Source organism: Adiantum capillus-veneris, chromosome 22 (assembly GCF_014529385.1).
Source record: "Adiantum capillus-veneris isolate H3 chromosome 22, ASM1452938v2, whole genome shotgun sequence".
NCBI classification, from domain to species: domain Eukaryota; kingdom Viridiplantae; phylum Streptophyta; class Polypodiopsida; order Polypodiales; family Pteridaceae; genus Adiantum; species Adiantum capillus-veneris.
The window spans coordinates 19,924,874-19,930,653 of record NC_140952.1 but is presented as its reverse complement, the minus strand read 5'-3'; the positions used below and the strand labels follow the sequence as shown (position 1 = coordinate 19,930,653).

At 38.1% G+C, this 5,780-nt stretch overlaps 1 pseudogene; it reads left to right on the top strand.

The window, feature by feature from the left end:
• The first annotated feature begins 999 nt into the window (after positions 1-999).
• Positions 1,000-4,730, top strand: LOC147429000 (uncharacterized; annotated as a pseudogene).
• Positions 4,731-5,780: the final 1,050 nt, after the last annotated feature.

Sequence of the window (5,780 nt, the reverse complement as noted above, 5' to 3'; positions counted from 1 at the left end):
CAATTGAAAGTTGGGTACTCTTCCTCTTTTATCTCCATGTCAATTGCATTAATGGTTAATGGTATGTGGTTAAGAGTTAATTAGTCTCTTATTATTTCTTTCCACTCTCATTTCTCTTCTCCTTTGCTTGATTGGTGAGCTCTTTGAGCTTTTGATCTATGTATGTGAGTGATTAATGAGTGTGTGCACCGGTGTCCTCTTGATTTGTGAAATTAGAGAGTAGGCATTGAGTAGCACACTATTTGCATTTCATTTCCTTCTTCTTCTCTCTCTTAATTAGGATCCCCTTCTTGCACATCATTGACTCCACACCTCCATGCACTAGCCAGATTTTTATCCATCGGTTTGACATTATGTTGGTGGATTGAGATATGCTATGACCCACCAGCACAAGATGTCAAATTTTGGTGATTGACATCATTGACTCCACACCTCCATGCACTAGCCAGATTTTGATCCATCGGTTTGACATTATGTTGGTGGATTGAGATATGCTATGACCCACCAGCACAAGATGTCAAATTTTGGTGATTGACAAGAAGCAAGAAGGAGAGTTGCTATTGGCTTTGAAGTCTCAAAAATGAGTAAGTACACCTAATTTCAAAATTAGTAGGGATTCTCAATCTCATTCTTTGATCATTAAGCGCTAATTTTCATTGACAAAATACGTGGTAACTTATAGATTGGTGCACACAAGTGTAACTCCTACACTGTCACATGAAATATTTATGTTTCAAAGATTTGAATTGGTTGAAAAAACTTCAATGTTAGAGTATCTGGGTGAGAATTGAAGGAAGTGGGCTTCAACAAAATTTATCTTAGAGAGACACACAAGAGAGCAATGGTACAATACTCCTACTAATAATCTATGCCAGCTTGTATGGAAGGTAATGTCTAAGTTCCTTTTTGTTTTTACCAAATTTTTAAGTAGCACAATATAGTTGTTAATGAGCATAAATGTTTTTAATTTTTGCATACCTCTTTGATAGTGCAGTGAATATGGCTATAGCTTCCATTGATAGACATAGCATGGGCTTGGAGAAGTATGTTGAGAAATTCGAGAAGGAAAAAGAAATGGTGGAGCAAACATTTAAAGGAAGAGCATACAAAATTCTCTCCATTGCAAGTCCAAGTAATGGAAATGGATTGCTTTAGCTCATCTATAACTATGCTTGGTCAAAGAAGGGTATGATTGCTTTATCAAAGAAAAATATAACACGGTGGCTACCTCTTGTGTTCAAGCAGAGAGGTGAGGAATCCCAAGCTCCGAGTGAGATTTTTTGAGCGGTAATAAAATTGAGCAAGTTAATTAGAGGCACTGTATCGAAACACACATAGTCAAGAGTTCCTGTGAGTCACTCATTTATGTAAGTCACTGATTTCTTCATTTGAGAGACTAAATAAATTTTCCCTAGACCTCCCAAAGATGGCGGTTAAATTTAAGAATGGATATGCTAAGCAAGAGGTAGGTGCTAGCAAGCCTGGCATTGGATAACTATTTAGCCTGTTCTTTTTTGTATTTTTTGCAAGCAAGTAAAAGAAACCTCGTACCTTGTCCAGTGCCCAAAGGAACTTTGCAAGTTTTTGAAAATCATTTTTCTTGAACACTGGTCTAGCATTGTTGACATGCTATCTACAGGCCTTCCTGTGCGCATCAACACTTCAACCCCCCCCCCCCCCTTTACTTTTGTACTATATTTGAGTATTCTTCAACTCTTTGCTTAAGTATAGTAGACTTTAGTATTTTTCAACTCTTTGCTCATGGGGAAATTCTTATAGGCCAGCTATCGTGAATATTTTAGGGTGCTACAAATTGAGAATGTCACCTATTTTTGCTCTACTTTCTCCACTCACTCTTATTACACAAAATCTCACTAGATTCCTTCCAGTGATAACCTCTCTCAGAGTTGCATCAAGACTCTCATATAGGCATGACGATTTGAGTTGAAGACGTCCCACTTAGGCTCTTAAGTTATTGCCCTGAGTGAGCTCACCACAACGTGCTTTGTGCTGATTATGTGACAAATTGCATTTAAAAAACAACTCATCGTTGTTTCAGCCTCGCATGACAAATGGAAACTCCTATGTTTGTCACCCACCACCCAGATCATCTTCCCTTTCCTTTTTGTTTGCGCACGTGTCCCCCTCCTCTTTCTTTCATATCTTTTTTACTTTCATTCACTAACATTTTAAGAGTATCTTGCCATATACAAACTAAAGAAACATTTTGGCCTTCCTACTAGCATTCCTAAGCATTCTATCGGTCCATTTCATTTCCATTACATGGAATCTCCACCAGATTCCATCTTTGCCCGTAATGGAGCAGAAAGACTTAATGAAATACAACTTAAATACTAAATTCAAACCCTCCCCTATTGAGAAAAGGGCTCTATCCTCTAACTGACTCGCCAACCGCCCCAGGATCTCGACAATCTACAAGCAAACAGATGTTTACAAAAAATTGTCCCTTCCCTCTCACATGTCCCGCGTCCACATCTCGTCACCCTCTCATGCCACTTGGTGCCTCTGCTTGCCTTGTGTGACATCTAGCAAGGGCATTAGAGTGAGTGCATGCACTTGATGTGCTTCCCCCTCATGGCTCATGTAGCCACTTGCACTTGTCACTCTCTCCCCTCCTCACCTCACGCGCCCTCTAGCATCTCCCACTTTCTTATAAATTCACAAGATTGGTATCCCCTGAGATTCATAGTAATGAAAACATTATGTGACCCTCCTCACTTTGAATTCACTATACAAGAAAGAGAAGAGTTTTTTTAATAAAGAAAGCCTCGTTAAATCCCTAAAGGAATACAAAAAGAGAGAGTTAAAAAAAACAAAAAGCTTCCCTAAAGGATATGCGGCCAGGTACTTTAGGGAAGCTTTTTGTTTTTTTTTTAATTTCAACTCTCTCTGTTTATAGTCCTTTAGGGAGGTTTTTTTTCTTCTTCTTCTTCTTCTCTAGATAATGAAGGTGTGCCAAACGGGTTCATATAGGGGTGTCTTAATCAATACCATTTGGAAACAAAAGTAAAATCAAAGGGACGAATTGAAAAAAAAAGTAGAATGTGGAGGGACTAGACGCATGGAAGGGCTTGTGGTTGGAGCAATAGGGTTGATCGTGTGATGGGGACAATAGGGTTGATCGTGTGATGGGGACAGTGGAGATGTTGTCAGGTGTTACCACAGGTGATGGAGGAGCAATAAAACCCATTTTTTGTATGGAGGGGTTGATAAACACAACAACAACATCCTCAAGGTGGCATGGCTTAGCTTGTCACCATGCTTTTGGCCCTGACATTGTGGGTTCATTGGTGGAGGTCTGCATGTGCAAGTCAATGCTTGATGCGAGGCTTTGCACAAACCTTGAGAGATTCCATGAATATAAAATGAATAGAGTTTTTTTTTAATTTGTCTCTCTTTTTTTACTAAGTGAAAATTTGAATACACTTTTCTTTTGTTAAGTCCTTCGATGTGTTTTTAAAAAAATTATCCCTCAACGATGGTGTGGCACGCGGGCGCACACCCTTTGAGGAATATTTCTTTTCTACTACAAAAAGAGGGGGGGGAGAGAGTAGAGCAAGAAAAATCATTTTCATTACTAACCAGTGAAGATAAGAGTAAACATGGATCTCTCTCAATTTTTAGGTCAAAATTTGAAGCTTTTGCTAGTAGTTACACTAAACTTGTGCAAATTTCACATTTTTTGTATAGGCCAGCTCAAAATGTAGCCAAGATTTTATAATTTCAACCATTTAAAATACATTGGACACCTGTTTTTTTCTAACACTGAGAGAGTCCCACTTCTTTATTTTTTATTTTTATACACATCAAAGAGTTTTAGAAAAAAAGGTCCATTCGCTTTCATATTTTAGAATGGTTTCTACATCCCTTGTCACACTACGGGATCAGCTATCCTTTTGCAAATGGCCATTAACACTGCTGTCACACTAGAATTGAAAAAAAAAGCTATGCATTTTTTTTCAATGAATGGTTTAAACCTCTCGCTTAGATGCAGTCTATCAGGGTTTGACACCTCTAAAATGAACTCCCACATGCACTTTTTGCAATTGGCCGTTGCTTGGAGAACTTCACCAAGATGCGAGGCTATCCCTCTGGGACAAGGGGTGGAGACCTACTTTTTGACAATTAGGCTTCTGATCATTTTAAAGATTGACAACATTAGCCCATGCCATATAAACATTCGCTCAAATTTTGGTTTGCTCAAAAAATGTCGCTCGGTGTATGGTAAGGCTGTAGAGAGATATGCCAAAGAAATACAATGCTCAAAATCTTGTAGTCATTCAAAGTTTCGAGTCAAATGTTTATTATGATGTTATTTATAAATAGGAATATGGAGGTGTTACATATGCTTATGACGAGAAGGTGAAGGAGGAGAAAACTATAGAGATGTTTGTGGATTCCAAAAAGGCATTGTTGCACATGAGAAAGGAACTCTTTTGGGAGGAGCTCATAGATGAAGCTCAAACTATTATGCAGGGGATTTCAATATAACATGATGTGTCTATGGATGGATTTGGAAAGTGGGTGAAAGATCAACAAAAAATGCATTGAGTTTCCATAAAGTGTGGAAAGATCTTTGCGAAGTAAAGGAGGGAGAAAAGAAACCTAGTATTGAGGAGGATACCAAGAGAGTTGTATACAAGTATATTTTTATCCACAATTTGACTTTGGAACACCATTCACAAATGATGAGACAAAAAAAATTTTGAGAACTATTTAATTGCCAATGGATTATTTATACTTAGGTGGATCCAACAATAACTGGTCAAGGTCTCATGGATGAGGAGGGAGAAATGGTCAACGATCGGGCAAATGTTAATTCCAAGGACACTATGTATCCTACGGCATGGGTGGAGAGGTTTTTCTTTGATGGGGAACTTGAGAGATGCCCTTGGTGGTTGGACTACCCATTTGGACAAGTTCCTCCAATGAGGAACACTTGTGGAAATGTATTTCATCATTGCTAAACTATCCAAAGTTCATTACATGTTTTCAAAGATAAATCTATAGGGCCTCTTAAATCTCACTACTTGTTTTTTTCATTTGGTTATTTTTTTCATAGAGTTTGTCAGCATTAGAGCCCTGACTAAACATAGTATTCTCCACTTCATGAGAACTCTCCATCAGCTTCACTAGAGCCAAATGTAAATCTACCTACTATAGCATCCACCTCACACTAACACCTCACACTAAGTGGCTACATCTACCTCATCTTAGCTTGTGAATGAGAGGTGCACAAGGCAACAACTTGATACTATGCATGAAGCTCAAGAAAAGACCACAGGTAAGAATTCTTTGTTCTCAAAAACATGTGCTTGAAAAACTAATATCTTTTCTAAAAATTGTAGGTAGATGATGAGTGTTTGTCACAAATTTTGGTAGTAGACATCCACACTCTTAACAAGGGGTCACATAGGTGGAAACCTTGAGTTTCACAAATCACATTGTTTTTTTCATGCTTTTATTACTTATTACTGACACCTCTTTGATTATTTCCATACAATAAAAAGTTTTTAATGAAGATAGTTGCATCATTATCTCACACAAGCTCTCTCTTAGATAGAGTGTCTCATCTTGTGTATGATGAATTTCCTACAGGTGTATCAGTGGTAGATGTAGATGTGGACAATGGTCCCCCATAGAACAAGATTAGCAAATCATTGAAACGTTCCACAATTAGCTTTGTTGCCTTTTCATGGATGACGAGGGATGGTTTGTGTGCTTGAGACTTATGGATCACCTTCCTAAAATACACAAGG